Source organism: Peromyscus maniculatus, chromosome 10, assembly GCF_049852395.1.
Source record: "Peromyscus maniculatus bairdii isolate BWxNUB_F1_BW_parent chromosome 10, HU_Pman_BW_mat_3.1, whole genome shotgun sequence".
NCBI classification, from domain to species: domain Eukaryota; kingdom Metazoa; phylum Chordata; class Mammalia; order Rodentia; family Cricetidae; genus Peromyscus; species Peromyscus maniculatus.
The window spans coordinates 10,441,830-10,464,361 of record NC_134861.1 but is presented as its reverse complement, the minus strand read 5'-3'; positions in this window follow the sequence as shown (position 1 = coordinate 10,464,361).

Sequence of the window (22,532 nt, the reverse complement as noted above, 5' to 3'; positions counted from 1 at the left end):
AGGTCCCCTGGCTGAATGAGGACAGCAGGAAGGGATTCTCTAAATCCCCCTAGTGACTGTTGGGGTCAGCATGTGCCCCTGCCTGCCTGTCCCCAGGTGATTCATTTTCGCCAGAGCCTGGGTACTTCCCCAAAGCCGCCAGGACCCGATTATTTATAGTGACACTGGAGACCTAAGCTGATGAGCGCTAAATGGATTTGTGTAAACCATCCTGGAGCTGCAGATGGGGAGGAGGCCAGAGGGCTGGGTGGGTAGGCTTGGCCTGAAGTGAATAGGGAAAATATCGAAAATCAGGTCTGGCTCTGGAGAGCAGAGTGCGGTGAGAGTCGGAGCTGACAGCTGCGCTTGAAAGGCCCAAGGAGCTCCAGCCTGAGGATTTGTGCTAAAAATAGCATCACTGGCTTGTGGGTAGAGAATTTGACCCAATTAGAGATTACCAGTTTCAGGAATTACTGGAAAAGAAATCTCATTAAATAGGTTAAATATAGGAGCCAGAAGCTTAAAAGGCCATTTGGGACTAAAAGGAAACCCAAAACTCCAGAAAGATTTAAAAATAAATTTTGTTTCTCCTTTAAGAGCAGGGGTCTCAGTGGGCTACCTAAACCCAGCCTCTGTCTGGAAGGTCCTGAGATGAGCTCTCAGGGCTTGGATTCACAGACAGGGCCAGAGGCTCCTTCGCAGCCACCTTGCAGCCCTGGACCTGAGCCCAGAGCCGACCCCACTAGCTGCTTTTGGAGGGCTAGCTGTGAAATGGCCATGCTCAAGAGTAAGAAGTGAACAGGGGCGCTGATCACACTCGACACACATACATGAAAACACTGTCAGTGCACAGTGGTATGTGCCAGACCCCACCCACCCCGGGTTCTCTCTGTCTCCACGCACCACCTAACCCCAGCCAGGAGCCCGGCAGTATGCTCCCCACCTCCCTCTCCTCCCCACGGCCAATCTGTCACCAAGTCCTATGGATCCTGTCCCCAAAATAGCTTCCTCCTGTGCATCTCCACACTAGACCTGTCACCGCCTGAATTCAGGTCCTCAAAGATTGCTGCCAGGACCCTCGGAGCTATCACCCTCTGTTCTCTTCCGGAAGCTCCCCACGCGCACCTGCTCAGGCCCCAGCACAGAGTTTTCTCTGAAATGTGAAGAGGATCTTGTCATTTTCCGACGCGGAAAAACTCAGCAGCCCCCTAGGGCCTCAAAGCATCCCATCTAGTGTGCCTTCACAGGGCCGTGTTCCAAGAAAAACCCTAAAACAATACATAAAATGTAAAAATTAAGAAAGAAAAAACGCTGTCTTTGAACACACTCAGAGGTGATGAGCCAGAGCAGGCACACCTTCCCTGCAGGCAGAAGCTCCGGTTCCTCACCAGAGAACACCCAAGGCATCCTAAGGATGAGCCAGACCAGCACAGTGGCCCTGGGGCTCTTCCTGCTGTAGTTTCCCTCCTCTATACACACCTTGCTGCGGGTCCCCTTGGCTGCTCCCGGGGAGTCTTGTCCTGTTCCTGTGCTCTGCTTCTGTAGCCTGCCCCCATCCTTTGAAGCCCTACCCCAACCTAGGATCCTCCTCTTTCCAGTTCACACTCCACGCAGGACACTTCCAGTCACCCAAAGGTGAAGGGGTTTCCCACACTAACCAAAGCTGACAGCGGCTGGATGTCCTACGGTGTCACTCAGTTCTGACACTGCTACCCAGAGGTTTAGTGTCAGACCCTACAGCTTAGGGCTCAGACCCTCAGTTGCCTTGGCTTTAGATGCCACCTGCATGCAGGGAGTCCCCAGGTCATCCACAACTTCTGTGAGGCACAGCTGCAAATCAGAAGTTCTTGTAACTCCAGCCTAAGTTTCCAGCATTGTTAAGAACACCTCAGAAACCTCTAGAAAGTCGCCTTGCTAGGTCAGCAGTTTCTTACAAAGGACATTAAAGGACACAGTTGAAGAACCACAGAAAGAGAGGTTTAGAAAGGCCCCAAAGCACTGGCACTTCCAACCTTCCGAAGCTTTGGGGTGGACTGCCACCCCAGCAGCTGGAGGAGTTGTTGTTTACTAACATATAAGCCCAAGTTCCACCCTCTGAGGTGTCTAACTCATTGATTACTGGTGATCAATTAAAACATCACCTCATTTTTCCTCTCTAAATGTCTACAGGTAAGGCTGAAAGTTTCAACCCTAACCCTCTCAAAATTGCTTCCTGCATCCTGAAACTGGACACTCACAATAGCAATCAGTCAGCTCACTGATGTACAAAAATGCTTCACTTTGGAGACTCTGAGGTTTGGGAAGACTGTGTGCTATGGAATGTGGTCAGAGATCATGTATCCACATCATCCCGGCCCGTTCTGTTCACCAGGCAGGAAACAACCTGGAAGTCCATAGCCTCATCTTTGTTCCCACAGTTGAAAAGGAGAAAGTCTCTTCCAGCATGTGGCTCTAATCGGCAAAGGTCTCCCTGGCCTTGCTCTGGTCACATGACTTCCATGGGAGTAGCGCTATCCAGGAGATCAATGTCCTCCCTCGGGTAAGGAGGTATTGGAAAGACATTTAGGAATTGCCGTCCATGACAGCGTGTTGGTGGGGGACGACCAGGATGCTGCTACAGTAAACTAGGGCCAGCCCTCACCAACTGAGAAGCAACCCAGTTGCCTCTACCCTGAAGAACAGCCCCTCATTGTCCATACAGACCCGCTGCCTTTACCCTCCCTGCAGCCTTATTCCTCATGCTTGCTAGGTTTATTTCAACTCGACAAAGGCTAGAGTCATTTGGGAAGAGGGACTCTCAATTGAGAAAACGCCTCCATCAGATTTGGCTGTAGGCAAGTCTGTAGGGCATTTTTGTGATTGATGATTGATGTGAGAAGGCCCAGCTCATTGGTGGGGGTGGGAGGGTAGAGTGGGAACGGTGGGGGCGGGGGTGGCAGTCCCACCCTTGGTTCTGGATGGTATAAGAAAGCAGGCTGAGTAAGCCAAAATGAGCAAGCCAGTAGGTAGTGTTCCTCCATGGCCTCTATCTACTGCAGTCCCTGCCTGACTTCCTTCAGTGGCAGACTGTTTCCTGGAAGTATAAGCTGAAATAAACCCTTTCTCCCCAACCCCCACCAAGCTGCTTTTAGTCAGGGTGTTTCATCACAGCAACAGAAACCTAAGACGGAATCTGGTTCCAGTTCATGGGGTTTTGCTATGACAGACCTGACCATGGTGTTTGGAGGAAGATTATGGATGTGACTGGAACTTTGGTCGGAAGAAGCCATTAATGCTCAAAGTTCAAGAGGCTGCCCTATATGTTCTCATAAGGAACTTATAAGACAAGGCTGAGAGCAATACAGATGATGAAGGCCTGGCTTATAAAGCTCCAGAGGGACGTTTAGAGTCTCTCAAAGATGATTATTGGGGCCATTTGTATGCTATTTTAAATTAAATACCACTAAAGTGAAACGTTTGCTTTTCTGAGACAGCTAATACTGGTCAGCTAGGGCTGAAGACTAGGCTGTGATTAACTGACCAGCGTCAGTGAGGCCAAATCTTCCATGAAGTGTTTCCTTGGGGTCGGCACAGAGAAACTGTGGTGGAGGGGCAAGAGTGTACCTTGTGCTGGAAGCTGCACTGGGTAGTGTGTAAGAGTCTCCCACGGCTTGTTTTGAAAGCATAAAGGGGTCATGGAGAGCAGCTGCAGCTCGGCACTGTGAAAGGACAGCAGAAACCATTAGTGCAGGTACAGCCTGTTGCAGTAGGAACCCCAGGATTGAAGGGGTCATAGAGAGAAGTTGGAGGCTGGCACCATGTGGCAGAGCTGGAGTCCCTGAAGAGATCCTAGAGGAGGGTATTGGTGAAGGCACAATCCAGGCGCAGTGGAGACCCCATTATACCAGAGGTGCGATTATACCCAGTACAATGGGCCAAGAGCCAAGGATGCAGAAGCTGTGAGGCCAAGACAAGCTGTGTGTGCTGTGGATGGCAAAGCAGGAGAAATGGAGCACTTTAGAGGAGCCCAGGAGATGGTGAGTGAGTGGAGATGTCTGACACTAAGCTTTTAACACTACTAGACTTTGGTTTTGGTTTAATCTGGTTGGGAAAACAGAATTGTCCTGCCTCTTCCTTTTTGAAATAAGAAGTATATAACTTACTTTTATTTTACATGAGTCCACAGTTAATAGATTGGAATTTTAGAGAGACTTTGGATATATTAAAGAAACTTAGCTTTGAAAGAGACTTTGGATGTTTTAAGAGACTGAACCTTCAAAGTGTTTGAAGTTTTAAAGACTGGGACTTTTAAAAACTAGAATGTTTTACATTGTAGTATCAACATTAACATGCTATCTTGGGAACAAACAAGAAAGGAAAGGTTATGGATTAATAAGTGATGTATTTGTGTATCAAGCAGACACGGAGTCAATTGTTCTGGTTAGTTTTATTTCAACTTGATTTGGGCTAGAGTTATTTAGGAAGAGGTACTCTCAATCAAGAAAACATCTCCATAACATTTACCTGTAGGCAAGTCTGTAGTTCATTTTCCTGATTAATGATTGATGTGGAAAGCCCCAGCTCACTGAGGGTGGTGCCAGCCCTGGGAAAGTGGTCCTGAATGGTATGAGAAAGTAGGCTGAGCAAACCAGAGAAAACAAAGCAGTAAACAGTATACCTCATGGTTTCTACTTCAGTTCCAATCTCCAGGTTCCTGCCTTGAGTTCCTGTCCTGACTTCCTTCAGTAATGGAATGTGACATGAGGGTTGTAATCTAAAGTAAACCCTTCCCTCTCCAAGCTGTTTTTGGCTGTGGCGTTTGTTTTATCATGGCAGTAGAAACCTAATTAAGACATTACTCTTCAGTGTCATTATACTTACCTGAATGGGGCCTGCCAAGTTCGCATTTATCTGAAATGTCAGAAAACAGTCTTAGGAAAGAGTGTGCTTGCAGATGTAATTTGTCATGAGCAAATGATGCCATCATCATAGAGCAACACATCAGTGTCTTCCCACACTTCCCAGAACTTACTGTACGTCAATAGATTATAGATGACACCTGTTCCATTGGCCTTTTTCACCAGGTATTCCTCACTTTCCCGGGCCATGACCATGACAATCCAATCTTACAATTCTTAGTATCAGTAGTATCTCTAATAGTCAAATCACACATTGTACTGCACACAATCACATATAGATTATCAAGGAAGCTGGAAGGGGATAAAGAAACTATGACAGTTAAAAAAAGCAATGGAAAGAATCAGTACAGCTGGTCAGATCTGGACACAATAAATAGATCACTGAGATGTTGAGGTGAGGTATGTGTGTTGCCTAAAAGTGTCCTGTCAATATGAGGTTTGATCATGTGAAGCTGTGTCTGGGGATAGCTAGGAGCACATCACCTGACAATTTCTTGGTCAGAGGCTGGGATGAGCATTAAAAAGTGGCCCATTGGGGCTGGAGGATGCCTCATCATATGAGAGCACTTACTGCTCCTTCAGAGGATTGCAGTCAGTTGCCAGCACCCATAGGGACTGTCCATCATCCCGGTTTCAGGGGATCTGACACCCTCTTATGACCTCCATGCTCACCAGGCACACACATGATGCACAGGCATATAGGCCTGCAAAACATTCATACACACGAAGTAAAAATGAATCTTTAAAACAAGAATCAGTAATAAAGTCAGCAATGAAATGCCTAGTTGGCGCCTATGCTATGCTGTAGGCTGAAGAGTCTCCCCTTATGGATGTCTATGACTTTGGTCTATTCTGATAAGCCTGATATGTTTGGTGCATCCTGCATTTAGTGGTTGTTTTCCCACTGTTTGCTGAAGTGCTGTGAATCTCAAAGACCCAGAAATGTTCACATGGGTCTGCTTCCTGCAAATATCTGGTGGCTATCAAAAAGCTAGGTCATCCCACCTTAACTGTGGGTCCCCAGTGGAGTAACTGGCAAGGCATAGCTCATTCAATTGGTTAGTGCTCTTGTGACAGATCAACTTAGATTTAGTATGGACACAGGGAAGAAGACCAAGGCAGAGCTCGGTGTGACATTAGCACAAGCTAAGGAACCTCAAGGATTCCTGGCCACCAAATGTGATGGGGAAAGCCCCCCATGCACACACTCCCTTAGAGCCTATGTGGGAAAGCCCCCCATGCACACACTCCCTTAGAGCCTATGTGGGAAAGCCCCCCATGCACACACTCCCTTAGAGCCTATGTGGGAAAGCCCCCCATGCACACACTCCCTTAGAGCCTATGTGAGCACTTGGGGTGGCTCAACAGTCCAAATTAGCATGAGGCAGGTTAACAAGGGGGAAAGGGAGACATGTTTTATTAATTTTTCACGTACACAGGGATCTCCACAGGAGTATAAAGTCCAAAGAAATAAATGAAACGTCACCTTTGATAGTTCTTCTACAAATGATGACAATGTCATCAAAGGAATAGCAGCAGAGCAAATGCATCTCTACACTAAGGTAATAAATTCTAGCACATGAGTGGGAGATACACGCCTGCATGAAGATGGACAAAGATGAAGGTCACTCCAGTGAGTTTATTCATTTAGTTGTATTGCACCCCCAACTTGCAGTTCTGCTGATTAAAGCTATTTTCTTGCCTTTGGGGGAGGAAGCCATCCCTACAGCAATCTTCATGGCTTGATGCACATGGGAAAAGATAGCCTAAGTGATCCTTTCTGAAGATAATAGCCTGTGACTTCAGTCTGAAATAATCAATATAGCAATGAGAGTTAGTGATAACATGTCCTTTAAACTTTGTGACGTAGGACTCAATTTTTCTAAATGTGGCAGGTACCTGAAAGAATGTGTATTTTCCAGTTACAAACAGCTTAGCTTCCCACACACAACAAAACAGGTTTGTTAAGGATGTTCAAAGTTGATCTTTACAAGTGTCTTGTTGCTTTAACCTATTAATAATTGAAAGAGATCGATTGAAGTTGATTAAAGTCACCCATTCTAATAAGAAGCTCTCAGTGTCTCTTTATAATTCTACCAGTTTTTAATTCATGTCTTTGTAGTCTGTGCATTGAATAGTTAGCAATGATATCTTCCTGGTAAGCAGGAGGAGCTCTGCTCTCTAGGGTAGGATATTCTTTTCCCTAACATTGCGTTTGGTGTTTAAGTTGTCTTGCCTAGTTTTAATATTACCAGTCATCCCTCTGTCCAGCATTGACTTTGCTGGGCTGTCTTGACTAGTTGTCATCCTGTGCCATTGTTTGCCATTCTCTTAGTAGCTCTGGTGAGTGATGTGTTAATTAGTGTTGTTGGCCCTCCAGTTCATATCATCTCTCCAGGTCCATTTCATTCCCCTCTAGAATACTCCAGAAGATTCTCTGAGTAGTTACTTGGTCTTTGGTTTTCTTGAACTGTCTTCATTTAGTCCTCTTTCACAACATATATTCTTCAGATTGTACAGTGCTAGGATAAAAACTAACTTGTCTCAGTCCTTTAAAACTAAAATTCACATTTGCTTTTCTCTTCCTGGCTGTAGGGAGTCTGCTCTCAGAGCCCCTGTTCTGTGCAGGTCAGCTCTTCCCCATCCCTCAGCAGCTCTTACCATCTCCCCAGACTATGGTTTGCTGCTCACCCACTTTTTAGCTACCCTGTTAGTTTCTTTAAGGCACTACCAGGTCTTCAAGTCTCATCTCTTGGTTTTTCTACTGAGTGTCATTCTCGGTCTTGTGTGTCTTTGACCATCTGTAAGTATGGTCCCAGGCTTACTTTTTCCTAATCTGTGAAGAGGTGGGGGCCTAAATTCCAAATGTTCTCCTACAGAGAGTACTTAGGCACCTTATGTCACTCAAGGAGACTTCTGCTTAGAATCTCAGGTGGGTCTTTCCTTTCTCCCTCCTTCTTATTTTCCTAACTTTGATATTAAAACTTTCAAGTATAAAGAAGAGTGGAAATTGTCTTTGACTCAGTTGAAGGACAGTTACAGACACTGTAGAACTTCATCCATTTCCTAAGAATAAAGGCTGTAGTTTTTTCAATGTAGCTCCTAAGAAAATCAAGCCAGCTGGCCATTAGTTATTTTCTTCATACCATGACAGCCCCAACCACTTTACATTTCCTTCATTGTCCCCAAATACCCTTTTGGGTATTCGTTCTCTAAAGTAAAATCTAACCAAGGTTCACATGTTGCAACCAGTCAGTATTTTTTTTTCAATTTTAGAACAGCCCTCCTACCTTTGGTTACTCTAGTTACTGCTTCTCCGGGCCATCAGAGTGGAAGACTGCCTTTACCCCAACTCTTTTCCTCCCTGTCCCCCTCCTCTCTTTGGGTGGTCCAGACCTTTCTTTTTATTCAGCTGGCTCCTTCTCCAGCAGAGAAATCTCTCAGCACCTCCTTAAAGGCAAACATTCCACTTTTTAGAATCACCTCCTCTATACAGACAAAAATGTGGAAGCCTGGAGGCTGGAAGCCCTGCAGGCGATCTCACCTACATAGCTGGAGCTAAGATAGGCCAAGGGCAAACAAACCCCTGAGGAGTGTGTCCAGCAAGATACTGAGCTTGGCAGAAATCTGCAAAATGAGCACTGCTACCATATCATATGACTTATTCCACAGAGACATGAACAAACCTGGGCAAGCCACTCTGACAGTTGGAAAGCCTCTTCTCAGAAGTTGTTCCCGTTACATCGCCTGGGGGAGGAGCCTTGTGAATCTTGCTAGCTTCAGGAACTTCCAGAGACTTGTGAGGTTTCTTTACTTCCCAGGTGTTGGCAAGCCTCCTTCCATTATGGGACATTTCAGTTTGGAAGGAATAGCTACATAAAACTCCATCCATTTCTCCAGCTCTTTCTGAAACCTTTTCTGTAACATTTCCTGAACCTTGGGGGTGGAGGTTGCTATGGATGTCTGATCCATAGCAAGTCGCTTAGTCTCAGCAGCTGGACCAGTTATGAGTCTCTGCAGTATACTTCTCACTGCAAAGAAGAAGGAGGAGGAGCGAGGAGGAGCGAGGAGGAGGGAGGAGGAGGAAGAAGGAGGAAGAAGAAGGAGAAAGAAGAAAAGTTTCTTCCCATAACCAGTTGAGGCCAATAGCAAGTGATCTATGGGCTTCACAGAAATGGCCAGAAGGCATTTTGACAGGCACATCACATCCATTTAACAAAACAATAGCATTAGCCTCCATATTGAAGCCTATGGGCTTTTGAATTGGCTTACAGTACCAAATATTAGGTCCTTCCTGTGGCACAAGTTGCATCTGTAACAGTCATGCCACTATCGTACCCATGGGCACATCTTACCTGGCACGTAGGTACTCTACCATTCAGATTCCACACCTGAACAGGACTGTTAGTAACAACCCCCCCTACACACACACACACCATGCCAGAAGCCCATATAATGCCTTCTAGCATTATGAAAACCAGCCAGCAGGGAAGGAACTTTCAATTCAATCTCAGCCTGGTTTTACCATGTCCTGTAGCTAATGCATCAATGCCTTCAAAAATAGGGGCTGACTATCTAGTTCTGACATTCAGCTAACAGCACTGGCCATGGCTTTTATGATTTGGGAGACTTGAGGGCTTTCCTGGCCAATAATTCATATGGAATTAACATACCCTGGTACTGGGGTTTTCATTCAACAACCACATGGCTCCTGGTAGACTTCTCCCACTCATGATGGGTGTCTTTATTCAGACAACTTACCCATTATCTTTTGTAGTGGGTGGCTGAGTCATGCCCTGAAGCATCGACCCTAGTGAGGTAGCAGATAGCTGTTACACCTGCCTATGACATTGAGGTACATGCCCCTAAGGCATGGTCAACTGGGAGACCCTTAAAATCTGGGATGCACATATGCTTTCTCTCTTGGCTACCTCATGGTTTGGATGCTGAGATCTTGGACCAAGCAGATCAGTGTGGGACATAGCTCAGCTTTCCCAGACCCTGCAATAAATCTCCTGTGGTTGTGAGTTAACCCCCAAATAAATTCCTTTGATCATTAAGCTGACTCCGTGGATTGCCTGCGATTTAATCTCAATAATCTGTATTGTTCTTTTAAATGCCTTTCCATATCTGTAAGACACTCAAGATTTGGCATTATATAACAACACCTTTTCACAGATGGTGGGCAGAATCTCTGAATGTTTGCTGCCAACCTGGCCCAAGTACAAGTTTGGTCTTGGACAATTGGACAGTTAAAATACAAAAACAAACAAACAAACAAACAAAAACCAATCTGTTATCAAGGCCCAATACATTGTGAAAAGATCTCATAACTGGCAGTAATTGTTTCACCAGAAGATCAGTATTTGCAATAGCAGCATATATGAGGAACACCATCTTATTTAGTTCGACATGATCCACAGACATTGTCCATAACCACTAGCCTCCTCACGCTGGGGTAACGCTGCTTCCACAGGGCCAAGGGCTGCACTCTAGCCTTCAGTGCCTGCCACTAGAACCAGTTCTCCATTTCCATCCAGCTCTGGGCTGGTGACTGGCACTGGAGCACTTCTGACAGGGCTCTGGGATGGTTGAGCAGTCCTTACCCTTGGAATACTTCCTATCACAGCCATCTATCTGTCAAGCCTAACCTTTTCATCTATGTTATTTTATTATGTATGTCTTCTGCAAACCATTGCTCAGATTTGAAAGCCTTCCAGAAGCTCACTAGTACAGCATTCGGCTTTCTTCCCTGGGTACACCAGCTAGATACAATTCTTGTCACATTTGCCTTTGAGTGGCCCAAACAGCCTCTTGTGTCTTCTTTGCCCATTTTCATCCCCTTTCGATAGCTTGTGCACTTTATGACCCTGGTTTGTATACCAGTCATTCAGATTGACCAGAATCTCTCCTACCTCATAAAGATGAGGAGCTCCCATGGGGCTCAGCTAAACCATGAAAGCCCCTCGACCAGACCTGAGGTCCCTGCTGAAGCAACCTCTCTTTTAGCTCTCCTGTGAATTCAGTTCTACCTTCCCAGGGAGCTGGGCAGCAAACACTGCCTCTCTTATGGCCAACTCTCTTAGAAATGCCTCTTTGCCATCTGCTGTCCTCCAGTCTCTCATAGTCACAGGCACATCAGTCAGCAATAACCAAGTGGCCCTCCCTGGTGGCTTTCAAAAGCCAGTCCATAAGGGACTGATTTCCCTCAGACTGCCTCGGTTTATTCAGCCTCTGCCTCAAGAAGGGATGGGTGGTTTTATTCATCAGTCTCTCTGCTTTCACAGCCCTCAGACAGTTCCCACCCCATCTGCTGTGTCCACAGCCTCATGAGCCAGGTTGTGAGAAGTTCTTTTACATCTTGATTTAAAGTTCTTCTCAACTCAAGCAGTTTGGAGACAGAATACTTCCTGACTATTACAGTTTCCTTGTCGGACCTTTTTTTTTTTTTAAAACTTTCTTTTTATTTATTCTTTGTGTCTTTCACATCATGCATCTTGATCCCATTCATTTCCCCGTCCCTTCATATCCACCTTCTGCCCTTGAACCCACACACATCCCAAATTAAATAATAAAATTTAAGAGAAAAAAAGGAAGAAAGGAAAAAAATCTCATTGTGGAAGCTGTACTGTGACAGAGAGTCACACAGTATACCCTTTTGTCCTTATATCTTTACTTACAAGTGTTCATTGCAAAGAGTCATTGGTCTGATTCAAGGCCTCTGGATTCTGCTACACCATCAAAATTGGGCCCTCACTGGGACTCCTCTTGGATATCCTGTTGTTGTCCTGTGTCATGGAGATCCTGCAGCTTTGGGTCTGCAGGACTGGTCCCTTCACATGCTCCCTCAGATCATGGATGGGGTGGATGTTGGGTGGGCCAACTCATAACTCTGGTTCTTTGCCTGGGTAGTTGCAGGGTTGACTAGTCAGCCAGCTCTCCCCTGTCCTCACCACCAGGGTGAACTCTCCAGCATTGCCCTGGCTAGTTCATCCTTTACAAAAATGAGCAGGGCCAGTTCTACTGTGTTGCCCAGGAAAGGTGCAGGGGCCACTCTCCCAAGTGCTGCAGCTGGTAAGAAGCATGGACAGCTCTCCCATTCTTATGACCTCAGGGCCAGCTCTCCCACCTGCCACAGGGGTGGGGTGGGGATAGTGAGGGGGTGGCAGGCATCTCTCTCCAGCATGTTGGGCCATTATTAAGCCCTCTATCTGAATGTTGGATTTTCCCTTCTTCTCTATTAAAGGGTATGATGTTTTTCCTAAGAATGTCTCTGAGAGACTCAGCTACTTGAACATGTGTTCCCCAGTTGGTGACACTGTTCGGGAAGGTTGTGAAACCTTTGAGAGGTGGAGCCTTCCTTGAGGAAGAACATCACTGGCAGTGAGGGTGAGTTTGGAGTGCTTACAGTCTCTCTCTGCTTTGGGCTTGTGGTTCAATGTGTGAGCTCTCAGCTTCCTGCTCCGGCTGTCATGCCTGCTGCTTCCTCCGTGCCTCCCCAACATGATAGACTCTTACCCCTCTGGAATCATGAGTGAATAGGAACTCTTTCTTCCAAAAATTGCTTTGGGTCATGGTATTTCATCACAGAAGCAGAAAAGTAACTAACACAAAGGTTAAACCTAGCTGGATGTGGTGGCGCATGCCTTTAGTCCCAGCATTAAGGAGGCAAAGGCAGATGGCTCTCTGTGAGTTCGAGACCAGCCTGATGGTCTACAAAGCAAGTTTCAAGACAGCCAGGACTGCTTCACAGAGAAATCCTATCTTAAAAACCAGTAAAGAAAGGGTTAAAATCTTCTACCATGTTCTCTTCCTCCTTGCTGTCTGACTTTTCCCATGAGTTCCAAGTTTCTGGATCATAGGAAAAGTTTCGAGATCTTTAGCACAGACCTAACCTTTACTCTTTCTCTTATATTCTGTCTGTTGTAAATAATTGCAAGCCAACATCTCCACCCTCTTGTCCCCTTTTCTCACCTTTCTTTCCAAATCAGAGGCTAATTTTAGAATATAGCATCCATATGTGTTTTTTCCCACTGTATTTACTCCTTTGCACAAGCACATTCTTTGGGAACACATAGCTGAGTCTCCATTTCATGTCTTATTAGCAACAATCAAAGCCATTAAAAGGTTATCATAGGCTGCTTACAATCCCAACCAATATGTTCTTTGTTCAGGCACTGTAGTAATCCTCTAGTCCATCAGTAGTTCAGGTCATCCCCATGCTCATGGAATGGATGCCATTCATCAAGAAGGCACACCACACCACACCAAACTGAAGAATATGGCCACCTGAGGATTCTCCCCAAGGATGCTGCATGTTTAACTCATCCTCAGTTACAGATCCTATAACCTGTCTTAGGATGCATGCAGCCATCACTACAGCAAGGAGCCATGACATCCCATACCACACAGGGAAAGGTAGCCATATTAGACTTCGCCTACATGGGCATTCTATCCTCACACAGATCAGCTTCAGATACATAATGTGACACCCACTGAAGGAGCCATTCGATAACCCCTCCCAACTCATCCTTTCAGTCCTTGTTCAGGTACCGATTGAGTTGTGACACGAACAAATGTCTATTAACCCCAGTTAGAGCACCAACAACAGACCAAAGAAACTATCCTATTCAGTGAGCTAGCGAGTTTATTGGGGTTACTTGAAGTATTATAGATGAGAGGCTACTTACAGGACCATGGATGACTCCAAGGCAGACCCCGGTATGGGTAATGAGTCACCAAAACTGTTTCCCTGGAACACCTCCAACAAGGCAATTCAGCGGACTGGAGAATCTTCTTCCCCAGCAATTGCTACAGGCAAACAACCTTGGGGGAGCGGCCTTGTGAATCTTGTTAGTTTCAACAGCTTCCGGAGACTTGTAAGTTTCTAAGCCTAGTTCAGTTTCATTAATTTCCTTCATCTTAACTGCCTTTCCCCGTCAAGAATAGAATGTTTCAATTGGGAGGAAATTGCTGAGCCAATTTCCACTGATACCAAGTAACTCTATCCAAAATGTAGCTACCGTATCCTGAAGCACACCAAGACCTGCGGAGCAGATGTGGGTTGGGCTCCAGAGTCTGGAGCCAAGTACAGCAGGGTGTGAGCTGATTTGAAGCGCTCTCTTGGATGCACAGCAGCATCTCTTTGGAGTTTTAATCCTCTCTTCCATGATGACTTCAGGAGCATTTTAACTCTGTTTCTCCCTGTGAGTGATAATTAGTGAGTAATAACTAAGCATTTACTCCCCACCTGTGTACAGCTCCAGACGCTCTCTGGTGGTGGTGGGGGCAGGGATGAAAGACAAAGGCTTACTGGAGAAAGATCTTTCCTGAAACATTTCCGTTTTCTCTTCTTAAAGGAGCATCTAGCAAAATAAAATGTGCTTGGCCAGATCCACTAGGGTGGGAGCTGAAGGCCCTGGTTTATAGAAATAGCTGGCTAGCCCTAGAGGGCTGAGTCCCAGCCGATTAATAATTGCATCTTCCTCCAGCGGGCTAGCAGCAGGAACTTAGTGATTGTGAGATGAGTAAATTACCTGCCTTCCTTTTCTCCGTGGTTTTATAATTCATCATGCCCTGTAAAAGAAATAGCTCACAGTTCTAATGTAGATGCCTCACCCTGTACATCTACCACAGCCCCTTCTTACAGGCTCCTTTATTCACTGAGGTACAGAGTAACTTGCCTTGTGTCAGATTTCAAACCTTACCATATTAGGTTTCCTTTTTTTTCTGACTGTAAAAATAGGTCCTAGAGAATTCGTAAGCCACAGAAGCATGTGTTGAAGAGGATAGGTATCTATCTGTATTCTCACACCCGAAGCTTCCATGGCCGAATGGCTGGGTTCTTTACCATTCCCATTGCTGGTGCCCTTGGCACCTTTGGGTACAGGTGACACTCTGGTGCCTCCAGACTCACAGACAAAAAGATGAGCTTGAAGAAGTAGCTCTCTTGTGCTTAGGGGCCATTTCTGCTTGGAATCACTGGACGATCCTTTGTTGGACACAACCACCCTCTCTAATCCAATTAGCTTGCCCAAGTTCCTGCACCATAAGCTGAGTGCTGGGATAGTATGTAAAGTAAAGGTAGAAGTAGCTGAGTTCTCTCGGAACCATAAGAGTGGAAGCCCTGTGGTCACCACGTATGATGGTTAGGTTTCTCTTTCTGTTTGTTTTTTGTTAACTTGACACAAACTAGAGTCATTTGATAAGAGACCACCTTAATTGAGGGATTACCTCCATTAGATTGTCTGTGGGCAAGTCTGTGGGGTATTGTCTTCATTCATGATTAATGTGAGAGGACCAGTCACAGTGGGCAGTGTCATCCCTGGGCAGGTGGTTCTGGTTAGTATAAGAAAAGTAGCTGAAGCTGGGCAGTGGTGGCGCATGCCTTTAATCCAAGCACTCAGGAGGCAGAGGCAGGCAGATCTCTGTGAGTTCAAGGTCAGCCTGGTCTACAAAGTGAATTCTAGGACAGGCTCCAAAGCTACATAGAGAAACCCTCTTGAAAAACAAAACAAAACAAAAACCAAAAAAACAAAAAACAAAAACAAAAAGGTACCTGAACATGAGCCAGCAGAACAAGCCTCTGCTTCAGCCCCTGCCTCCAGGTTCCTGCCCTGCTTGAGCTCCTGCTTTGGACACCCTCAATGATGGGCTGTGATTGAGACCATCGAGCCAAATAAACCCCTTCATTCCCAAGTTGCTTTTGGTCATGGTCTTTATCTCAGCAATAGAAAGCAAAACCAGGACACCATTGAAGACCAGAGACATTTCCTAGAGCTTCCGGTGCCTATTTTACAACAGAAACACATTCTCTCGTAGTCTAGAAGCCTGAGCTTCAAACTCAAGGTTTCAGCATGACCAGGTTCTCTCTGGAGCCTGTGGAGGGATCCTTCTTGCCTCTTGCAGTTATGAGGACATATCATCCCAAAATATGCCAATTCAGGGGCTGAGGAGATGGATGGTTCAGTTGATAAAATGTCTGCTGAGCAAGCAGGCCAACCTGGGTTTGCATCCTCAACCCCCACATAAAAGCCTGGTGCAGCAATACCTGTCTTAGGGTTTCTATTGCTGTGAAGAGAGACCATGACCATGGCAACTCTTATAAAGGAAACATTTGATTGGGGTGGCTTGCTTACAGTTCAGCGGTTGAGTCCATTATCATCACGGTGGGACATGGCAACATGCAGGCAGACGTGGAACTGGAGAAGTAGCTGAGAGTCCTACATCTTGCAGGCAACAGGAAATGGTCTGAAACACAGGGTGGTATCTTGAGCAAAAGAAACCTCAAAGCCCTCCCCACAGTGACAACTTCCTCCAACAAGGCCACACCTCCTAATAGTCCCATTCCCTTTGAGGGCCATTTTCTTTCAGTCCACCACACTGGCTTTCTGTGACTCCAGCACTGGGGTCATAAAGACTAATGGATTCTTGGAGTTCATTTGCCAACCAGCCTAGGTCAATCAGTGAACTCCATGTTCAGTGTGTAGCCCTGCTTAACCAAGTAGGCAAACCCACGGAGTATTTATTCTTAAAGCAAAGGGGTCCTGTGCCTCAACCTGAGTGGTCAGAGGGCAGCCTCACACTCTTCATATATATATATGTGTGTGTGTGTGTGTGTGTGTGTGTGTGTGTGTATTGTGTACACATATACATATAAATGTATATATAAAAGAATTTTTTATTGATTCATTGGGAATTCACATCGTGTAGCCCAATCCCTCTCACATCCCCATCCCTCTATATCTGTGCCTCACCACTGCAGTTTCCCACCTCCAAAAGGAACCTCCTATGCCCCCCCCAAATTAATTAAAAACAAAGCAAAGCAAACAAAAAACCACCTTGCTCCTCCATTTTTCCTGTCTCTCTAACACCTCTTTATTCATCCTAATGGCACTGGAAGCTGTGGTGTGTCACCCAGTGTACCCTTTGTCCAATCAGCCCACCCACAAATGTTCATTGCCATGGGTCATTGGTCTGGTTCAAGGCCTCTGGTACACCATCATCCCTGGACCCTCACCAGAACTCCTCCCAGATAGCCTATTGTTGTCCCAGGTCATGAAGATCCTGCAGCTATCATTCCACAGGACCAGTCCCTTCACACACTCCAGCAGGTCACAGATGGGGTAGATATTAGGGTGGGCCAACCCAAGGCCCAGGATGTGGGTCTGGGTGGTAGCTGAGCTGGTCAGTCTGGGCTGCTGAAACCACCTCCCTCAGGCAAGGTGTAGAGCTAGCTCTCCTAGGCCCATGCCATTGGGGTCAGCTCCCCCATTCCCATGGTGAGGGGCAGGCCAGCTTTCCTATTGCAGTATTCAGACAGGGGTAGGGCCAGCTATCCCAGAGCCAGTGAAGGGCAGAATTGGCTCAACATAGCCCTCGGATTTCAACATGCATGGTTCCTATGAACCCCTGTGGTAACACAGGCCATGAACAGCAGCACAGAGCCCAGCTGCAGCAGGACCCAGACATGGCCCTTGGCAGCAGTCCTGGCCCAGACAACTGTTGTTTTAAAAAATGATAAGCAGTGCCGGTTACCTTGCGAAAAGGTCATGAGGCACAAGCCACGACAAAACCCAGTATCGGAGCTTTATTGGTGGGAGGGCGGGGACAAAAGAACCAGGCCTGGGGAAGAAGCACATGCAGAGAACAAAGAGAGACATAGTGTTGGGGGGGACATAAAAGAGAGGGAGAAGCAGTCTGTGTCAGATCTTTTAAGGACGCCTGTGAACAAGCGCAGGTGGGCTTACAGATCTATGCTACACATGCACTGATTGCATGACCAGCCTGCAGCACTGATTGCATGGCCAGCCTGCACTGATGACCTAAGACCCCTTGCTTAACTGCTGAACTGTGCGTGTGTGGCCATGCAGCTGGAGTGGCAGCAGAATCCTAACACCACCACCATGGCCCCAGGTGTCAGCGCAGGCCACTCAGATCTGCATGGCCCCCAGGCTCACATTCTTAATGGTTGGCCGACTGAAAGCTGGGAAGTTGATAAGCAGGGTGAAGCCGTGAGCATATACTATGATTTTAGGAAAAAGCTGACTCAGGAGGGATTGTTTGCCAAATAGTAATTTTACAGCTTTTTGTAATCGTGCTTTCTTGCCTAATTTAACCATTTGATAAAGGAGTATGTTTCTTTTACACTTCCCACACAGCAAGCAGGGAAATCTCTGCTCTGGGTTTCAGGTGTTACCTGGTGGCATTCTCAGCTCTTGGATTGGTGGAAGCTCGTGGTCTGCTAAGCTAATCCTTCAAAAGGCTTCACCTGAGAGTCAAAGGCTGCTAGGTCAGATGCAGATGTGATTGGTAAGTGGCTATTAAAGGAAGTAAAAGGAAGCCACAGTGATCTTGCTGTCTACCTGCATCATTCCACCTCTTTACAATGGGAAGAACTAATTAGCCATTCGTAGGTGTGGCTTCTCGGGGATGCCATTCTCGCTATATATATCTTAGTGACACAGTTAGTCTTTATTATCTTATTCTAGAGCTCTGCTTGTTCTGCCATTTCTCCACAAATTAGCTGTTCTTTGTCTAAGAAGTATCAGAGCATCATATTTTGGTGCAGCTTTTAGACTTCACTTTTTCTCGGCCCCCTTCATATGTGTAAAATTAATAAAAATTGTATACTTCTAATTAGTTATTTAACCTTGTATGAATTTGGTTCCTACATCCAGACAAAGAGCCCACATAAACACTAAGGGAAACGGGATAGATCAGGCTGCCCCATTCCTATAAGCAAACTTCAAAACTCTCAAAAAACTCAAATTCATACAGAAGGGTTATCTGGCAACAATCAAGTTAAGATGCACGCACTTTTGAAAAAGAGTGCTAAGATTTCCCCATGTATGTATCATTTCGACAGCGTTGGAGGAGTTGACAGTGTAGCACATTGGGGAACACTTGCCTAGGTAAGCCAAGATTATCTGGTAAAGGCTTGGTGGACTGACCCTGGTGCCACCAAACAAATAAACATGCATTTCTAACTATAGCAGTATGCCAAATGAAACCATAGCAAAAACATTTGAAATCCTTAAAAGTAGGCAGTGAAAATACAGCAGCTCCATATTTACAAGATGCAAAAGCAGCAATCGGAAAGTTAGGGCCTCAAATTCTTAAACAGAAGGAGGAGGAGGAAAAGGAGAAAAGAAGGAGACGAGAAGGAGGAAGAGAAGGAGGGGAAAGAGGAGGGAGAGGAGGAGGAAGAGAAGCAGGAGAAGAGAAGCAGGAGAAGAAGAGGAGGAGGAGGAAGAAGGAGAAGGAGAAGAGAATGAAATGTTACAAGCTAAGAATGCAAATATCAAATATCACACATGGATTGTGCTAGCAATGGAAAGTCTACACATGCTGGCCCACACCTACAATCTCAGGAGGAGGAGGAGGCAACAGGGTCACAAGGCCAGCCTGGGCCACACAGCAGAAACTGTTTGAAAAAAACAACAGAGAGGAAGGGAGATGCCAGAGTGATTGGTGGAGCAGCTGGGCAGTTCAGTGGTAGAGTGTGTGCCATCACAGACTCCATCCCTTCTACAACTATGTAGTCTCCTCCCCTAACTTCATTGAAATACAAATAACAAAGAAACTGTATGTCTCCAAAATGTATGAGTATTGTTTGGAGATTCAAATACATCAGGAAACTATGGCCACCAGCTTGGTGCCATGCCCACCATCTCAGACAGCTTCCACTGTGTGTGGCAGGAACACTTGAAACCTGATTGCTTAGCTGATAGCGAGTGTATAAGACATCATTATTCAGATGTGGCGGTGCATACCTGCAATGCCAGTACTTGAGAAGCTGAGGGAGGAGGATGGCTGTGAGTCTGAGGTCAGTCCAGGCTGCATGATGAGACCCTGTCTTAACAGAGTGCCATTGCTAATGATAGTTACTCGGTGCACATCAGGACTCTATTATTCATCTACAGAATCACAAATTCTCTCTTAGACTGGAAACAGACGGAATTCTCCACAGCTTTTTTTATGAGCTGGTTTGCTTTGTAAGCATTAAGGGAAAAAAAAACCCTGTAAATATCTTTCTGCAAATTAACAGATTAATGAGGGGAAAACCACATACGCATTTCAAATGATGCGGTGAAATTGTTTGATGACACGTTCCTGATAAGTCTTCTAATTAAATGCAAATGGAAGAAAACTTGGTAAGCTGATAACGTCTATCCGGCAGACCTTTGGGAAGCCAGCGGTGATGGCACATGCCTCTCATCCCAGCACTGGAGAGGTTCCAGACAGGGGAATCATGAGTTAAAAGACCAGCTTGGGCTTCAGTGGTGTTGAGGGATGCTGTGCTGGAGGAAGCGGGCAGAAGGGGCCATTGGTAGCCAGCTCCTTCCAGGGCTTATATATGTGAGCTTCCTGTGGTTCAAATGGCATGATCTGTGGCCAGCATCTTTTCTGAGGTACACAGCAGTCTCTCCCCTATTGGGCCCCCCTTTAGGTCATATGAAGAGCATTCTGATATCCCTAGACACTAACAGCATGGTCAATGGTCGGTAGCCCCTTTTACAAACAGAAAGTGCAAAGAGGGCCTGTGCCCTTAAGAACACCACCGACCTCCAAAGCCCTTCCCTCCAGGCAGAGGCTTGCAGACTCACTGCCCAGCCTGCCTGCTTCCTGAGTTCCAAACTTTTCTCTTTTCCCCTCTTTCCACACCCCTGTCTGGACACCAACCAAACTCCCAAGCTGCTTGTCCTGACGGTCCCTCTCTGCAGACACCTCACCCCAGCGGCGGCTGGCAGACTCCCACTGCTCAGCCGGCTTCTTGCTTCAGGCGCAGACAGTGAAGAAAGAGTAGCTGTCAGTTTCTCCCTTTCCGGCTCCTTCTGTGCAGCTGCTGAGCTCCTGTTAGTCTATGCTCTTGTTTTCCTTCAAATTCCAGTAAACTTGTCCTGGAGTTCCTCTCTGCTTTCAAAGTCTTTGTCAATGAGATCAAGAACATGAAAAATGGACTTTGTGATATTGTCAAACTCTAGAGATGTCAAAAACTACAGATTGCTGGATGGATGGATAGATAGATAAAGTTCATAGCAAATCTTCGGAAACATTTTCTTAAAAATCAGGAATATGGCAAGGAAGCCTACTTCCACATTCAGAATAACTGAAGGTCCTCATATAGTATAAAACATGATTTACAATATAAAAAATTAGGTATTATATTGCTTTCTTTATAGAAAATATAACAAAATCACCAGACACCAAGATGCTGAAATTTAAACAATGTAAGTAAATAAGATCAAATCACAACCTTATACTCCTGAAAAATTATGACATAGAAATTTCTAAGAGATTCCACCTACAATAGAGGTATATATTATAAAATATCTAAAAATAAATCTAACTAAAGATTAGAGGTTTGTATCCTGTAGAGATAAAAATTATGAAGTTCTCTACATGTAACTGAGGAAAATCCAAATAAATAAAAAGATATTCCGAAAAACCAAAAAAAAAAAAAAAAAAAAAAATCATTGCCGGGCGGTGGTGGCGCACGCCTTTAATCCCAGCACTCGGGAGGCAGAGACAGGCGGATCTCTGTGAGTTCGAGGCCAGCCTGGGCTACCAAGTGAGTTCTAGGAAAAGGCGCAAAGCTACACAGAGAAACCCTGTCTCGAAAAACCAAAAAAAAAAAAAAAAAAAAGATATTCTATGAGTAAAAGAAAAACCCAATATATACATATATATACATACATATGTATGTTTGTGTATATGTATATACGTGTGTGTGTGTGTGTGTGTGTGTGTGTGTGTGTATGTATATACACTTTCTCTCCAATGTGACTTGTAATTCCACTGAAACTGCAACAGGTGTCCCAGGGGGCTTTCTAAAAAGAAGTCTACAAGCTGATTCTAAAACTTCTATTTGAAAACAGAGACCTGAGGAGGGGTAAGATATCCCAGGATCTCTGGCCAGGGAGGCAGATGTGCCTTGTTCAGCCTTCATCAGAGAACCTTCCTCCTGCAGCAGATGGGAACAAATACAGAGACCCATAGCCAGACAGTATGCAGTGAGAGTCCTAAGTGAGATGTCTCTATCAAATCCCTCCCCTCAGGGCCTAGGGAAGGCAAGCAGAAAAAGCGTAAGAGCCAGAAGGGATGGAGGACACCAAGGAAACAAGGCCCCCTCAATCACCAGGACCAAAGCTCACATGAGCTCACAGAGACTGAGGCAGCATGTCTCCATCCACCGGTCTGTACCAGTTACGGTCCTAGAGCTGAAAGGAGAAGTGGACACTGGCCCCCATCCCTAACCCAGAAGCTACCTCCAATTGATAATCATTTGCAAATGAAAATTTACTTTCCTCCAAAGGATTCGCACTGGGGGTCATAAACTACTCTTAAGGGTAGGTGGCAAGCCCAGTCGTAGATGGTCAAAAGAAAATGAACTTAACAGCATCTTTTTGTTTGTTTGTTTGTTTGTTTTTGTTTTTCGAGACAGGGTTTCTCTGTGTAGCTTTGTGCCTTTCCTGGAACTCACTTGGTAGCCTAGGCTGGCCTTGAACTCACAGAGATCCACCTGGCTCTGCCTCCCGAGTGCTGGGATTAAAGGCATGCGCCACCACCGCCCGGCATTAACAGCATCTTTGGAGGGTCCTCATCTCATAATTTCATGTAAGGGCTCTTCCTTTCAAAAAAAAATTTATTTTA